The sequence below is a fragment of the Megascapheus bottae genome, chromosome 10 (genome assembly GCF_031878675.1).
Source record: "Megascapheus bottae isolate mThoBot1 chromosome 10, mThoBot2.hap1, whole genome shotgun sequence".
Classification (NCBI taxonomy): domain Eukaryota; kingdom Metazoa; phylum Chordata; class Mammalia; order Rodentia; family Geomyidae; genus Megascapheus; species Megascapheus bottae.
The window spans coordinates 1,708,300-1,726,732 of record NC_143518.1 but is presented as its reverse complement, the minus strand read 5'-3'; the positions used below and the strand labels follow the sequence as shown (position 1 = coordinate 1,726,732).

The 18,433-nt window shown below is 38.7% G+C and overlaps 1 protein-coding gene across 4 annotated transcripts in view; it reads right to left on the bottom strand.

The window, feature by feature from the left end:
• The window catches only part of Znf474 (zinc finger protein 474), a 47,967-nt gene extending 32,020 nt beyond the window's left edge, over positions 1 to 15,947 (bottom strand). For 3 of the 4 annotated variants that reach the window (XM_090340064.1, XM_090340060.1, XM_090340065.1), the window contains exon 1: positions 1,114 to 1,255. The gene's annotated coding sequence lies outside the window, so the exon portion shown is untranslated. Of the gene's footprint in view, positions 1 to 1,113; positions 1,256 to 15,782 lie in introns of those variants that run through there. The other variant, XM_090340061.1, reaches the window with a different exon arrangement.
• Positions 15,948 to 18,433: the final 2,486 nt, after the last annotated feature.

Below are 18,433 nucleotides of genomic sequence, written 5' to 3'. Positions count from 1 at the left end.
TGCCAGTCCTGGAGCTTGGACTGAGGACTGAGCACTGTCCTTGGGTTTTCTCAAGACTAACGCTCTACCACTTGAGCCACAGCACCACTTCTGATTTTTCTTATGTGTGTGGTACTGAGGAATCAAACCCGGGTCTTTGTGCATGCTAGACAAGCACTAAACCACTAGGCCAAACTCCTGGCCATTTAGCTGATTTTTTAAGAGCTTGCTTATTCATATAAAATTTTGATAGAATTTTATGTGTATCTTAATAATATAGATTTAATAATAGCTTGTGTCTTGGTAAAAATGAATGAATACCAGTGATATTTCAAATTTTAAAATTCTATTTTCATTAGAGAATTCTTCATTGAAGGGTATATTTTGAGAGCTAACTTGAGTTATTAAAATATGTGCTTTTCCTGAAAATCAGAAATATTTGAATGTCTAAAGACAAGATTAATAAAGCCTTTAAACACTTTTTTCAAAAAGAAAATAGTATAAGTTCTAAAAGGCTTCTTAAAAAGATGATTCAAAACCCAGTGCTGGTAGCTCATGTCTATAATCCTAGCTACTTAGAAGACTGAGATCTGAGGACACAAGTTCGAAGCCAGTCTCAGCAGAAAAGTTCAGTGAGACTCTTACCTTCGAAAACTACCAAAAAGTCTCAAGTGCAGCCAGCTTGTGGCTCTATAGCAGTATAGTACCAATCTTGAACAAAATATGCTCAAAGATAGTGCCTCGGTCTCAATTTCCAGCCCCAGGTCCATCACAAAGAAAGATTCATATGCAGCACTTTCCTCTTGCCTAGTAATATTTTAAGAAACAAGTTTTTAAATGAATACTGAATACAAGAAAATGACAGTTTTTTTAAAGGAGCTTTTCAAAGAGAGGAGCATTATTGTGCCAGTGATGAGTGTGTCACACCTGCACTCTGCGCCCTAGCTCTGTATGCGCTGTCTGAGGCTGGCACCTGGGCTAGGAAGCGCCACTCCTTTAGAAAAGCTTCCTATCTGGTTGTAGGTGCTAAGCGCACCCCTCCAGCACCATTTAAGTTCCCAAAGCAGCATTTGTGTTCTGAGCAGCTGCTGAGTTCATGTTCCTTCCAACATTTGTAAATCCACACTTCCTGACCTTTCCCTGCGGACAGACGGACACCGTCCTTGAAGCTCTGACAGGCTTTTCCATTGGGGACTTCTAGGCTTTCATAGCTCGAGTCCCTTTTCCCGTTGATCCTACTGCAGCCCGAAAGAGCAGCCGTTGTCCCTGCCCCTCCCACTACCCGCACTGCGTTCCTTAACGACTGAATCCCTACATTCCTAGTCCTTAGCACTTTCTATTAAATCCCTTCTGTTTAAATAGTTGCGATGGTTTCGTCTCCGTATACAGACAACCATACCCAGAAAACGAGTAACGAAAGTCTACGCTGTTGCCTGACGCTTGGTCTCTCACACCTCTCATCCTAGCTACTCGGGAGGCCGAGATCCCAGAATCACAGTTCAAAGCCAGCCCGACCGGGAAAGCCCATGAGACTCTCTTCTCCAATAAACCACCAAAAACCCAGAAGTGGAGTTGTGACTCAAGTGGTAGAGTGCTAGCCTCTAGAAAAAACAATTGATGCTGTTCAAGCTGTTTATTGCAAGAGTCAAAGGAATTCTTTTGCAGCATTTTATACTGCCTTAATGCTAAAATTCATTCCCAAAGTAAGAGCCAGGCACTCAATGTGCATTCCTATAAGTCTAGATACCCAAGAAGCTAAGGTCTGGGGATCATGGTTCTAAAACAATCCTGGCAGGAAAAAGGATGAGACTCTTATCTCCAGTTTAACCACCAAAGAGGCCAGAAGTGGAGGTCTGACCAGCTAGTAGAGCAAAGAAGCCAAACTAGAGTGCGAGACTTTGTAAGCCCCAGTAAACACACACACACACACACACACACACACACACACACACACCTCATTCCAAATGCAGAAAACATAATTTCATAATTTTCATGCCACCACCATATTTTAAGAGCTATTCCTTTTACCAATAGCAACTAAATCAAAGAGGGAAATCAGCCATTTTAAGCATAGCAATATTTGAGTAAGAATATATATAAGAAAAAATACATGTGTGTATATATACTATATATACCCTCTCTCTCTCTCTCTCTCTCTATATATATATATATGTATATATACATATATATTTCTCTGCTAATCTCACAGAGGAAATCCACATCAAAAGTCCTACTCAGGAGAGCTTACCCAGTAGAGCTGAGGTTTCCAGTACAGCCCATTACCCACTCCTCACTCCCTCTAGGCAACATTACAGCCTCCAGTATCTACCAGTCTTAGTGATATGAGTGGACAAAACTCACCATGAGAACATCTGAGAATGAGGGAGGGGAGGGTTTGAGATACACAGGAAGGGGAAGTAGAAAAGTAGTAGAAAAGAAGTAGAAATACTTCCAGCAAAGCTAGACTGGTTTGGGAGAAATATTAGCATTTCCAATGGATGCTAAATTATCAATAAAAAATTCCTCTTCTTGTCTTTCCATCACTGTGAGGAAATTTAAGCCAACAGAAATACTCTCACTTTCCTTCAGTCTAATTGGTGTTGGCCTCATAGTCTATAGTGTAAGCAAAGCTATGGGGGCATTTTTTTTAAAATGAGAGAAATGTGCTTTTATACTTCTAAGTAGAGCCTAGAACAGGGACATGTCATTAAGGCTCATAATGTCACGCTATGCAAGCTGTTGTTAGAGCAAGCCTGCACTTTCCACTCTATATTGAGTATCCAAATCACAGAGTGCTGGCATACACAGGTATGATAATGGGATTGTGACACTGGCATTTGGAGTGATGGAGAACCAGTTCCAGAAACTTTGGTAGAATAGTATTAAGGGTCTGTCATATAATAAAATTTACAGGCTAAAGCAACGGAATGCTGGGAAAAGCTTTAGTTAGTAAACTTTCAATAGCTGTGTTGTGACCCCCATCCAGGCCCCATTAGTGTTCTCGGGACACTTACTTGTCTGCACTCACCCAGTCTTCTCACTAGCATGCTGGGAGTCTCCTGATTATGTGCAAATAGGCATTCTGAAAACTCACCTTTCCCTATCAAGTCCCCAGTTCCTGCAAAACTACTCAACTCAAAATAGACCAGAAGATCAATGGAACAGAAGATCCAGAAATGAAACCATATATTTACAGTCAACTCATATTCGACAAAGGATTCAGAGATATACCCTGGAATAAACACAGCCTCTTCAATTATTGGTGCTGGCAAAACTGGGCAGCCACATGCAGAAAACTAAAAATTGTTCCCAGCATTTCGCCATGCACAAATATTAACCCAAGAGGGAATAAAGATCTCAATATCAGACGTGAAACTCAGAAACTGCTACACAACAGAGTAGAAGAAACACTGGAACTCATAGGCACAGGCAAAAACTTCCTGAACAGAGTCCCAATGTCACAACAGATTGGAGAGAGACTCGACAAATGGAACTTCCTAAAAATAAAAAGTTTCTGCCCAGATAAAGACATAGCTACTAAAGTAGAAAGACAGCCAACCAACTGGGAAAAGATATTTACCAATAGTACATCAGACAAAGGCTTAATATCCAATATCTACAGGGAACTCAAGAAACTAATTCCCCCCGAACCCAACAAACCAATCACTAAATATGCAAGGGAACTAAAGACTTATCAGAGAAAGAGGTAAAAATGCCAAAAAAAAAAGGGAAAATGTTCATCATCCATGGCCATAAAGGAAATGCATAGATTCCCTTCTTGAATACTTGTTTGTTAAACATGACATTTGAAATATGTAAAAACTAATGTTAATAAAATCTTTTAATAAAAAAATACTACTCAAACAACTCCCTCCTACTTGAGGCTCCTGTTCTCTAGGTCTTTGTCTGTGTACCCCCATGGGGGTAGAACCCCAACTCATGGAAAAAGGAATAAATGGAAACCCTTATGGCCAGCCGCAAGAACAGATTATTGATTTTCAGGTCTTGCTGCCCATTCTTCTGGGTAGCTTTTCTCTTTTTGTTTCTCAGTAAAGTCTTTGTCAGCCCAAGTGTTTCACTGTTCTGACTATACAATTCCAGAGAACAAGCACACACCTACTCATATATTGCAGTATAGCAGAAAGGATAAGTTGCTAAAAGTACTCTGTATGCATGTATGGACATGTCAAAATGACACATTTGCATGTTACAAATGCGTATCCATTCATAAATAATAAATAAAAATTCAGTGATAGAGCTAGGAATGTGGCTTCATGGTAGAGTGCTTGGGTAGCATGCATTAAGCCCTAGATTTAATTCCTCAGCACCACATAAACAGAAAAGGCCAAAAGTGGCACTGTGGCTGAAGAATTGGAGTGGTAGCCTTAAGCAAAGGAAAATCAAGGACAGTGCCCAGACCAGAGGTTAAGTCCCAGGACTGGCAAACAAATTAAAAAATAAAAAATAAAAAACTATGCAAGAGAGAAATCAGGCTGAGAGATAAAACAGGGATTTGTGTTGCTCTTGAAAGGGCCATAAAGAGGCCATAAGGAGGCCCTATTTCCATGTAAAATCTTTCCCTGTTGGTCAGACAGCTGGTCTGAATTCTTTCAAAGTTCCCCTCCAGCATGCCTCTTTATAGTTTATGTTTCATCCTCACGGGCATTAGGGCTTGTGATCCTTGCTCAAAATTGTCCCTTTCCCACATTTTTCTTTTTAATTAGATATTTGAAAGGAACTGTGAATTCTATCTCTTCAGAAACTAAGATTCCAATTGGAGATAATCCTATCTTATCTGGAATACATTACTACTAAAAACAAACATACTAGTAAAATTTACAAGGGAATCTTCCTTATGAAAATAGACGATAGTTAAATTGCATGATTGAATGTTCCTAAATTATTGGAGGGTCACAGAAGATAGTACATACAGTTCCAGAGAGAAAAGAATACAAACTCAGTGTTTAGAATTTCCACCAGAAAGACAAAAGATGAAAGATAAAGCACTAGAAAACAACAAAAATGTGTTTTGAAGATCATTTGAAAGTTATCAATTAATTGATGTAATGAAGATCTACTCTTCTACTTAAGCGAGTAGATATTCCATTATCAACCATAAATTTTCCTGATGGTGTATGTTAGATATATTCTAATATCAACTAGTCAGTTAAAAAGAATCCCATGGGGAATGGTAGTGCATATCTATAATTTCAGATAATCTGGTGGGGACAGAAAGATCATGAGTTCAAGTCTAGCTAAAGCGAAGTTAACAAAACTTTGTCTCAAAAGTGAAATACAAACAGGGTAGGGGCACAGCTCATGTGGTAAAATACTTGTCTAGCAAACATTAGGCCCCAAGTTCAATCCCCAGGGCTATAAAAGAATAAGAAAAAGAAAGCCATAAGTATTCTGTTAACAAAATAAACTGTCATTAGCTTTTCAAGATTTATTCTGTAAATAACTTCTTTGGATAACTACACTTCCATGGGGGGATTAGAGAATTTGATACAATTTTCCTTTTTGACAAGTTGGTCAAAATGTCAAGAAGTACTTATAAATTAGAACTGGAAATGTGGAAGAAAAGAACAGCCATTTCTTCTCAATCTAGAATGAGATCTAACTCTATCAGGTCTCTGAAACTGACATGTTATGATGATTTTAATTTAGGGGAAAGACAGATAAAAATGGCGATAGATGCATGTGTTTACTAGCCCCCTTCTATGATAAACTTGGCAGAGTTCCAGAGCCTTCATTCTCCTTTTCTCATCTGTCACTGGAGCTCCATGCCACATGATGGTAGGCCTTGAAGAGTAATCTCAGCGTCAGTATGTCCAGGTGGATATAAAACAGTGGATACAACTGACCTCGAAAGCAGTTGTTTGGCTAGGATAGATCAATAAAAGAAAGATGAGCCTGTGTTTTGGAGGAATGTTTTAATTCCCCCATCCACATCCACTGCCTTCCCACACTTCCCTCCACACCCATTTATTCTACAACAGGCTCAAAGTTGTGCCTTTTCTCTACCCACCTCTGGGTCAGTGCCTCCCAGAGCCTGACTAACTCTTAAATTGATCATTATTACCATTCATTACAGACCTCAACACCCTTTGTTAATAATGCTTTCATTATCCAAAACTGAATGGAGGGAAAGTCCCTGGGCAGAGTGAAATAGAGCAGGGCCTACAAGGTAGTTTGGGCAGTGTGCATCAGAGAATGAGCCCTCTGTTTTCTCATATGTTTCCCATCATTTCCCCATTGGTGACTCTAGAGACCTGATTGTTTATGCATGCTCATGAGCTGAGTACTGTTCATCATTTTGTAACTCTTATGCCCACATTTCTCATTCTCAGATATAGGTAAGTCATCCAAAAAGTTATTGTCAATCCATTTGACATTGCTGAATCTTATAAACAAGGCATTCCCTCATTGGCCATATGGTTAGAGCTAATATATAACCCAGAATCCTCCACACTGCATCTTTTCTCATCTTAGGAGCACATAGAGAGGATAACCCCAGGAGAAAACCACTAGAAGGAATCTCCCGGTGTCCTGCATGAATTTCTTCATTCTCTGTGTCCCAAGAGCCCAGATAAAGAATAAATGTGGTGACAGCTCTTTATTTGAAAATCTCTTTAGCTTATAGTTTAAATATTTTGTGGTTTAAAATTTACTGAAAGCATCCTTCCACTCCATGTTCAAGTGCTATTAACTAGAGAAGTCAGTGAAAATGTCAACTTTCTTGTTCTGAATTCCTGAACTAATCAACAGGAAGGTTTACACATATATTAATTACACAAATGATTATAAATTTGACTAGAAGAATTAAATTACAAATCAAATTCACAGAAACTGATTTGTTCTTATCTTTTGGTGCTTTCAACAGACTTTCTTCCCCTTGTGTCTTATGCACCTTGATTTATTATTTGCATTGTGTGTCTTCACAATAAATCTAGGTAAACCCATTCCAATGGGCACAAGGTTAGAAAGAGAAGAAAGAATAATACATCTGGTGGTTGACACTACCATTATTTTTCTCCTGTTTTTCCATTTGGCTGGATGGACAAAGGCAATACTAACCAGCTAGCAACTGGAAATGTGGTTTATATTGGAAATCCAATCTGTTCTAGAAAATGAACAGGATGTAAAAGAGATGCTGTACCTAGTCTAATCTCAGACGAAGCTCTAGAGAGAAGTTCAAGGAGCTGTTGCTAACTTTGAAGATGAAGGAAGAGGTCTATGATCCAAGAAATATGGCCCTGTTAGGTCTGAATAGCCAGATGTACTTACCATGAGACCCTGGATCAGTGCCTTAATTTACTAACACCTAACCTATTAACCTTATCCTCCATCCTTAGCTGATTGAAGTCACGTGGGTCACACTAGATCAAACTTTTTCTGCCAATAAAGCTTTGAGCAGATGTTCTTGCCTGAGCCTCCTACCTACCCTCAGCTGTGACCCTTTTCCACATTATCTATATACTACGATGAGTTACTTTTGTACAAGCTCCCATCAGAAAACTCCAGATTCTTTGGTACCTACTATAAGTATCTGCAAGTATGAGTAAGGAGTGAGTCTCGAGATGTATCTAGAGGTTTTTCTCACAGGTCTTTCCCATGATAAACCTGTGCTAGTACTGAGCAACCTCTTTTTCTTTCTATTTTCTTACTTTTTTTTTTGAACCAGATGGTTTCCTTCAAGAAGCTGGGAAGATCCAAGAACAGACTTTATTAATGGCCTTCAAAAGAAACCCAACCTTGGCTGGGAGTTTGGCCTAGTGATAGAGTGCTTGCCTAGCATGCACGAAGACCTGGATTTGATTCCTGGGTACCACATACATAGTAAAAAGCTGGAAATAATGCTGAGGCTCAAGTGGTAGAACCCTAGCCTTGAGAAAGCCCAAGGACAGTGCTCAGGCCCTGAGTTCAAGCCCCAGGACTGGCAAGAAACAAACTAATTAGCAAGGTGCTAGTGGTTCACACCTGTAATCCTAGTTACTCAGGAGGCTAAGATCTGAGGATCACAATTCCAAGATAGTATAGGCAGAAAAAAAGTTATCAGATTATTTTCAATTAATCAAGAAAAAGCTGGAAGTAAAGATGTGGCTCAAGTGGTAATCAGCAAGAAAGCTAAGAGAGTACAAGTCCCTGACTTCAAAGCTCCAGTGGCATGTGTATGTACATGCACATACACACACCTTAAAAACCAATTTCATGAGTTTGCTATTTTAGTAACAGAACTACCTTTTCAAGAGAAAGAAAGCTTCTTTGTAAATACAGGTTTTTACGGGAGAAAAAAATGAAATTATTTAGCTGCCTTAGTCCACACTGTGCCCCAGTCTTAACAGCCAGGGGATAGAAAACCAGCTCAAGTCTCTGTAGAAAACACTACAAGAGGGCCGGGAGTTTGGCCTAGTAGTAGAGTACTTGCCTAGCATGCACAAAGACCGGGGTTCGATTCCTCAGTACCACATACATAGAAAAAAGCCAAAAGTGGTGCTGTGGCTCAAGTGGTAGTGCTCTAGCCTTGAGAAAGGGCAAGGACAGTGCTCAGGCCCTGAATTCAAGCCAGGACTGGCAAAAACAAACAAAAAAACACACTATAAGAGGAGACTCTACCTCCTGAACCTATCAGAGCTGGCGTGGTCAGGTTTCTAGAACAAGTTATACAATTCACTCTGTAGTAACAGAAGCCTAAATACATACCACCACAGTCTTTCCCTTTCTTAATCTGGTGAGAATACTCAAATCTGAAAAAATACTTGTCACATTTGCTCTCCCTACAGAGTGGTGAGTACGTCTTTCTTGGTGCGTACCATTAGTCTCTCCCTCCCTTAATTTTTCATTGCATTTACATTCTTTGCTCTACATCTGCATAGTTGCATCAGAGAATATCTTTATGTGGTTTACTTCAGAAACGCACTTACATTCGTACATTCGACACTACTTCTGAGAAACTGAGTGTGTTATTATTTCTTATGCTTGAACTGGGGCTTGAACTCAGGACCTTGTGCCCTCAGTTAGCCTTTTTTTTTTTCTCAAGGCCACCACTGGACTACATGAGCCATTCACCACTTCCTATTTTTTGCTGGCTAATTGGAAATTTAAGAGACTACAGGATTTGTCTGCTTAGACTGGCTTGAAACATAGATCCTAAGAGCTCAGCTTTCTGAGCCACTAGGACAGCAGGCACAGCCAGCTGCATTTCTCACTAATGAGACTTATAGGATAGCAGTGTTTTCTCTTTTTCTTCACTTGCCTCCCCAGAACCCTCAATAACATCTTCGGTTGAGTGTCAGTGCTGAAACATCTTGGGTGGAGATGAAAACACATTTCTGTCTTACACAATCATTTCCAATTTGAACTTCTAGCACATGAAGTATCCTGTATCATACAGTGTCTTACTTCTATGGTCCCACATCAGTTGCTAGTGAAATTACTACTTATCTAGATCACACTAGTGTGTATGCTGTACACAAACACAGGCAAAGTAGATGGAACTTGGAAGATAGTTCACTTGATCTTCAGTAATTATTGTCTATTGTTCTCAGAAAGAAAGAAAAAATAAAAGTTAAGCAAAGCCAGTCCAGGCAGGAAAGTCTGTGAGATCCTTATCTCTGACTAACCAGAAAAAAGCCAGAAATAGAGGTGTGGCTCAAGTGACAGAACCCCAGCATTGAACAAATAAAGCTAAGGGACAGCACTATGTACTGGCACACACACACACACACACACACACACACACACACACACGCACACACGCATACACACAATAAATGTATTTTCTTTGAATGAAGGGGAGATTATTTTGATTGAAATGATTCATATTTGGGATTTTTTCACAAGTAGGAGAAAAGCACAAACAAATAGTTAACATTTATGTTATATACTCATCCCAAGGATAAGGCATGTCTTTTTTTTTCTTGTGGGCTCCCTCATGAAAAAGAACATGTGCAATAATTCAACCTCAGAGATCATTGATTTGAGCCTTGTGCAGGGCTGTGCCCTGCTTGTCATCATGTCCCCAATTCCTAGCTCTGGTCCTAGCTTGGCTTGCTGCTCAGCCAAGTCTCACTCTATGTGGTCTGGTAGAATTGGCTATTTACTCATAGAAGCTCAGACTGTCTGAGGTTGCACTCGATCCTGTTCTATCCTATTACAATATGCCCCTTTAAAATACATTTTTCCACTCAGATATTAAGAATGCTAATGTTTTAGACCCAGTGGACCGGAGACATTGTGATAAAATATCAATTGCAATAAAGAATAATTATAGATGTAAATGCAGTTGAAAGAATGTGAAGAGCTTTTGTGTTTTCCTCAATGGTAACATTTTGTGCCAAAAAAAAAAAACCAAACAAACAAAGCAAAACTATAGTATAAGATCTCAACCAAGCCAATTGATGTTGATAGAATCTACCCACCTAACACAGAATTTCATTTCATAACCTGATTTCATTTGTTTGCACATGCTGTCATAAGATCCATACAATTTTAATGATACAATTATGGGGCATATACTCTGTCATAGTCAAGGTCCTGAAGAGATGTAATACCACAAAGATCTCATGTAAATACCTCCATCTTCTTCCCACTGCTCTACCAAATCACATCCCTCACTCCTGGAATGCATTACCTGCCCTTCTTTTCTAAAAGCTGGTTATGCTGGGCACTGGCAGCTCACACCTGTAATCCTAGCTACTCAGGAGGCTGAAATCTGAGAATCAGGGGTCAAAGCCAGCTTGGACACAAAAGTCTGTGAGACTCTTATCACCAAGGAACCATCAGAAAACCAGAAGTGGCATTGTGGCTCAAGTGGTAGAGCAATAGCCTTAAGCTGAAGAGCTCAGGGACAGCGCCCAGGCCCAGAGTTCAAGCCCCACAACTAACTAACTAAATAAAGTTGATCATTTCAAAGTGTTGCATGAATGGAAGTATACCATTTCAGATGAACATTTTCACTTGGTTAATTTCTTGGAAAGTCGTTCAAATGTCCATGTGTCTAATTAGCTCGAACTGCTTAATAATATCTACTGGTATGTACGTACTATAAATAGTGTTTTACAAGCGAGTATGGTTTGGCTGTTATAACTAAAGCTACTATGACCATTCATATGCTCATGAGCTGTTTTTGAAAGATGAATGAGAAGAAAAAAGTTATGTCTAGTTTATCAAGTGGTGTGTTGCAAAGGTACAAGTATTTAAAGATATTCTCGAAAATTGTGGGATTTTGCTGTGGCAGGATGGATGCAAGTATATGACATACATGTGTTATGCTGTCAGAGAGGGCTTGAGTAAGTTGTGTTCACATATGAGATTAGGATGTGTATATAGATGCATGTAGGGTGTTTACTGAAAGATTTTATTAACACTGATTTTTACATCCTATTTCAAATGTCATGTTTAACAAGCAGGTGTTCAAGAAAGGAATCTCTATATACAATCACTGGTACATAGATTTTAGAACATAATTAAAATTAAGCTGAGGGTTTGTATGTCATAGATCCCTATCAATCTATATAACATTATGTCTACAGTATATATCCCATCATAGATTTTTTAATTTCTCTTAGTTTGTTTATGGGCTTGTGAGGATGGGTGTGTATATTGATGACTGTAAGTATGTGGATGGCGTATAGTCACGGATGTGAGTGTGATGGTATCGAGGAATACAGAGACATGACAGCTTAAATATTATGAATTATAATAGATAGTAAGTATATGGATATGAGTAGAAATACATAGATGGTTGTGAGTGATTGAGGAATCAATGTTCAGAGATGAGAAGATGAATGTACATAACCATAGGAGTTTGCCAAAGAGTTCTATGGAGAGGCGTGAGCTGTAAATGTGTGTGTGTGTGTGTGTGTGTGTGTGTGTGTGTGTGTGTTTATAACTGTGTATGTGTGCATGTGGGTAAAAGGAGAGGAACATAGGAAATATTTGATTGGGGAAGTATGCTGGAAACAAACAATGAAAAACCTTATATTGAAATCAGTAACTATGAGTTCTCTCTGGGAAATGGGAAAGATACGTATTTTTTTTAACAATATGTAACACGTAAGGCTGAAAGTATTACATGAGTTATGAAATATTTTAAGGACCAACTAAAGCAAGTTCTTTCCAAAAAGAACATATTACCAAGTTTCCTCTCAATGAAAACCTTCAGTAGGAAAACACTGCTCTGATTTGCAAACCACAGTTTGCACCCAGCTTCTAAAAGATGTCGAATCACAACTTGAATATCCCTTTCACTAACAAAATCGTTGTCCATAGTAGCTGATATATGTCTAATTTCGTTAAAATCTTGACAAATACGTCTGAATTGTTTCATCGTTTTCTGCAAAGTTTAAATAATCAAATACTTTTTTTTCTTTCCTTTTTCTTAATGTCAGTCCTGGAAATGGAACTTAGTGCCTCCCTTCTCTTGCATAATTTTTTTGCCCAGTGCTGGCGCTCTACCACTTGAGCAACACTTCCACTTCCAGCCTTTTCCTGGTTATTTGGAGATAAGAATCTCATGAATTTCTTTGCCTGAACTAGCTTGGAACTTTGATTCTCAAATCTCAGCTTCATGAGAAGCCAGGACCACAGGAATAAACCATTGGCATCCAGCTCCGGAGCTTGGCTTCATTTTGATTCTTTTTAGCTAATTGTAAAATTCCAGTTTAACAAGTTAGTAATAAAATTGGTTCGATTATAGTAAAGATTATTAAAGTGTGAGGAAATCACAATGAAACTTATTTTATTTTGTCCAGGCGTCTGTTTGACTGTGATTAAAACAGGTCTTGCGTCTGTTCTTCTGGGAGTCTCTGTGGAAATCATTATTTAGGAATTTCTTATCAGTCATATATGCTCCAATAGCTGGGATAATTAAATTTCACTTGATATAATGTTTTACATAGTTTTACACAAGAGATAGACTGAGGAGGAAAATATGGTTTTAATTTTGTTTATTGGATGGCATGAATTTCATGTATAAGATGGTTCGTTTGGAAATAAACAGATGAAGTAATCCAACATTTATCTGATTTTAGAATTGCACAATCATCCAGGCTTTCTGAAAGAAAAATGCTATGAAGTAATTCAAGTGATATAAATATTAGCTTTTGAGTATATATTTAAAATAGTATTTTACTATATATTTACTATATATGCACTTACATTGTTTAATGAATAAGTACATATTTGACTAACAATGAACTGAAATTTTATTAACTGCATCATTTCACTGAGCAATCTGCCTTCAATTTCTTATTCATGGAAATATACACATAGCTGAGTGCCAGTGGCTCGTGCTTGTAATCCTAGCAACCCAGGTGACTGAGATCTGAGGATTGCAGTTCAAAGCCAGGCCAGGCATGGAAGTCTGTGAGACTCTTATCTCTAATTAACCACCAGAAAACCAGAAGTGGCGCTGTGTCTTAAGTGGTAGAGCAATAGCCTCGAGAAGAGCTCAGGGACCGTGCCCAGGCCCAGAATTCAAGCCCCATGATGAACAACAACAACATATATATATATATATATGTATATATATATATTTTTTTCATATTCTTTCTCAGAGAAATATTACATTGATAATAATCATAACCATCCTGTAACAATGCATGCTTGTCTGTCTAATGCATATTTGGTTATGACCTGCTGGTCAGATGGTACTAATAAGAACAATTGCTGGGCCAGGAATTTGACCTAGTAGTAAAGTGCTTGCCTAACATGCACGATGATTCCTAGGAACCACATACATAGAAAAAGCTGGAAATGGTGCTTTGGCTCAAGTGGTAGTGCACTAGCCTTAAGAGAGCCCAAGGACAGTGCTCAGACCCTGAGTTCAAGCCCCAGGACTGACAAAAGAAAGAAAGAAGGAAGGAAGGAAGGAAGGAAGGAAGGAAGGAAGGAAGGAAGGAAGGAAGGAAGGAAGGAAGGAGAGAGAGAGAACAACTGTTGGCCAAAAATAGAGTTCTACTCTTTCTTCTTATTTATTTCTTCTACCTCCAATTCTCTTTGTCATTTCATTCTTTGTTGGGGTTCACTGTAGTTTTATTCATCTACACTTTTTATTGTAACTTTTAACTTGGGAGAAGTCACACTGTTGATGAGGTCAGGTAACAAGGATTTCCTTTGCCCTAACACTCCAAGTAGATCCTGAGTTTTACAGTGGGTTTGCGTGTGGAGTGTAAGGCCAGGAAGAAGTGACAGGGAAAAAAAAAGGTAAAAAACACTAACACACTTGAAAAAGATTAATGTGCTTTTATTCCCTATATTGTTTTTATATTAATCATTAATTCTATGGTTATGTTATTATGTATAATGAAACAAAGATCCCAGTGTTTTAAATGAGGAAAATCCTTGAATACATTATAGACAACCAAAAATATATATTCAATAAGTTAATGAAATGAAATTTGAAATTTCTAGTTGTTCGTCATAAAGAAAACCTAAGTAAAAGCCCCAAAGACACTAATTATACAAACTGTAATGGAAAGTTAAAACAATTGCCAGTATAAGTGTTATGGGATGTGGAAAGCTAGAATCCACACATTTCTGGTAGCAATGCAAAATATTATAATCACTCTCAAAAACTGTTGGGTAGTTTCTTACAAAGTTAAAACTGCACCTTCCCAGTGGTGTACATATTCTACATAATTACTTTCAAGAAATGGAACCGTGACTCCACACTACAGCATATAAAAGACTTTTGTTTTGCTACTAATAATGAGAAATTGGAAGTGATATAAATCCTCATGATTATGCATACAAATCAGGACATATTCATTCGGTGAAACTTGCTTCACATTAAAAATAAACAAAACACCAGTACACACAGCCTGGATTCTCTCAAAGACATGCTGCCTAATTGGCAGGTTGAACTGACCAGTGATAGCTCGGTGGGTAGGGATGTGGTTTAAGAATTAATGATTATCTACAGATAATCAATTGTCAAATATCACTTTGTATACTTAAGTGACTCTATCCTATGAGATTCAATAAAAACATATATCCACCAAAAGATTCCCATGCATGTAATCCTAGCTCATGAGGAGGCTGAGATCTGAGAATCATAGTTCAAAGGCACCTTGGGCAAGAAAATCTGGGAGATACTTTTCTCCACTTACTGAACAGAAAACCATAGAGATGTGGCTTAAAGTGGTAGAGTGCTAGCCTTGAGCAAAAGAGAGCAGGGACAGCGTCCAGGCCCTGAGTTCAAGACTCATGATCAACAAAAAATAAATAAATTGGTAAATAAATAAGAATGGTTAGAAGCTGTTCCATGCTGCTTTGCATGCCAATAGTTCAGTTCTTTCTATAGGTGAGAATAATTGTACCATATGATCATTTCATATCCGTTCTCTTGATTGACATTTGTCCCATTTGAGTCTTCTATATCTAAATGGCGATATCTAACTGCCTAAGAGTCTTCTATATCTAAATATTTTAGCATGAATCTTTCCCCCTAATTTTATGTTTTACATATTTTCCATTTTCATAAGTTTGATGGACAAGCCTGCAGATATTTAGAGAACACGATGATATATATACACATTGGAAATAAAAAAGATTGAGTATCTATTGTCTCACAGTTCCTTTATTTGTTTTTTTTGCAGTCGTAATACTTGTAATCCATTACCAACTTTCAGTATATATATATAACGCATTATTATTAATAATGGTCCCTGAAGTGTACATTCGTTCTCCAACAGTGCTTCATCTTGCAGCTAAAGATAAGGAGCCTTTAATTAGTCTCCCTCTCCTAGACTCCACCCTCAGTAACCACTGATACTCAATATCACTAATCATCATTTTACCTTATATTTGTCTTTATCATTTCATAGCGGCCTTTGTTATGGCATTCTGAGTCTGTCTCTCTGAAGACCCAAGCAGAAGACTGGTGGACATGGAATAGAATGCTTGGAAGTTCAGCCCTCACACCCTTCTTGTGGGAGTGTGTTTGAGTCCTGAGGATGCTTAGTAACAGGAGCCCAGCTGTGGTTGCCTGGATGTTTCCTAGCAACCTGCCAACAAAAGGGGAAAGACTGAGTTCTCTAGTGACTGGATTGGAAAAAAAAATAATCTGTACCAAGGGAAGCAAAAATCAGAAGCAGATAGAAACAAGATGATTTGTCGTGGGGTTCATCTGGGTATCAGAATAGGGTGGAAACAATGTATGTTATGAAGATACAAAAACCTTGGAATTTACTGGTTTGTCAATCTCATTTTCTATGGAATTGGAAGTTAATTTATTTTTTTCATTTTATGTATTTATTTATTTTGCCAGTCCTGGGCTTGAGCTCAGGGCCTGAGCGCTGTCCTCGGACTTTCTCAAGGTTAGAGCTCTACCGCTTGAGCCCCAGCGCCACTTTCGGCTTTTTTCTACGTATGTGGTACTGAGGAATCGAACCCGGGTTTTCATGCATGCTAGACAAGCACTTTTACCACTATGCCAAACTCCAGGCCCTGAAAGTTAATTTATACATCTAAGAGCTTGATCTCTTCTAGAACAGGAGCATGGACAGTCTGAATGGATCACAAGTAACCTTCAATACTCTGTTCTAAAATGCAAGAAACTGCTACATGCAAAAGTTATGCTCCACTCATTTCTGGCATGTCCTAAAATACACAAGACATGTTTGAGAAACCAAGTTCACCATTAAAATGTAAATGTGAAATACATGTTTACAAATTTTTCATGTCTAGGACTCCTCAGAGAAGTTGAGATAATTGTGGTACAACCTCACCCTGGAATGCTCTAGAAGTATACAAATGAAAAGGCAAAATAATTGATTAATATGGGAGAGAGTTCAGAATGCTCAGAACAAGCTACAAAACAATAAACAATCTAGTTTCATTGTGTACACAAGTGTGTGTACAACATGCAAGACTAAAGGGGCTACAGCAAAAGGTTTACAGTGATTGCCAGCAACTGGTAAGATTAAGGAATGTATTATTCAATGTTAGGAAATAGGGTTAGGAAAAAAATTTTAGTATGTGATATTCAAAGTCCTGCCCCCTGGCCCCTAAACAAGTGATTCACAGAACTAATTCTGTTGACGTGACTTCAGACCAGATTTGCTATAATGCTGTAAAACTCAATACAAATCTCTTCCAGGGATACCTCTGTTGCGATCTCCTTTTCTCTCCTGTTTCTCCTCTCCCTCCGTCCTTCCTTCCTTCCTTCCCCCTTCTCCCTTTCTTTTCTGTTTCTCTTTTCTTTCTCTTTCCTTCCTTCTTTTCTTCCTTTCTCTGTACCTTTTTTTCTTTCCCTTTCTTTCTTTCTTTCTTTCTTTCTTTCTTTCTTTCTTTCTTTCTTTCTCTCTTCTTTCTTTCTCTCTGAAGAGAAATCTCTGTTGAAGAGATTTCTATTGAAAGGACTATTCCTTAAGTATTACTAATTTGAATATTTCTATCTGAAACATTTATAAGATGCCCTACTAAAATACAATACATGTTTAAAATGATAAGAGTGATTGAAAGCTATTAGGGACTGAATGTGGAAATGAAGAAAACCTACTTTTACATTTTGTTATTTACATTTGTTATTTTGGAAGAGCTTAGTCAACTTATTTCCCTTGTTATACAAATTGCATGCTTTACTCACCCTGTTATGAGCTAAGTGAGACATTTCTTCTAAAGAACTTGCCCATCATAAGACATTGCCCAGACATTGCCAGGCTAAAATCAGGCAGAGTTCTTCACTGGCAATAGAGAAACCACTCTTAAAACCCCACAGAGCGCAGCCCCCAGCAGCTCTTGGCTAGGGGCTTTCACAGTCTGCTTCCCTGCTGTGGTGACCCAGGCACCAGTCTCTTTTCTGCATTTGTCAGGGCTGGAAAGCAGTCTTTGTTTTGACCTGAATTCTGGAATCACTTGAAATTCATGGGTTTGTAATTCCAACCTAAATTAAACTCCCTGGCATTCACATTTATTTCATTTTGACAACACAGACTTTGTATGGTTTCTCCCTCTCCCCTCCTGTTTCTTCTCTTCCTCTCTCCCTCCTTCCTTCCCCTCCCTCCCTCTCTTTTTTGTTTCTCTTTTCTTTCTCTCTTTCTCTTTCCTTCCTTCCTTCCTTCCTTCCTTCCTTCCTTCCTTCCTTCCTTCCTTCCTTTCCTTGCTTTCTCTCTTTGTAGCTCTCTTTATTGTTTGCTTTCTCTTGCATTCTTTCTCTCTATCTTTCTTTCTCTCTGTCTTCTGTTTTTCCTTCTCTTTTCCTTCTTTTCCTCCTTCCTTTCCTCCCTCACTTTTCTTCTTTCCTCCCTCACTTTTCTTCTTTCCTTTCTTCTTTTCCTCTTTCTCTCTCTCTGCCTCTCTCCCTCCCTCTCTCCCTCCCTCCCTCTCTCCCTCCCTCCCTCCCTCCCTCCCTCCCTCCCTCCCCCCTCCTCCCTCCCTCCCTCCCTCCCTCCCTCCCTCCCTCCCTCCCTCCCTCCCTCCCTCCCTCCCTCCCTCTCTCTCTCTCTCT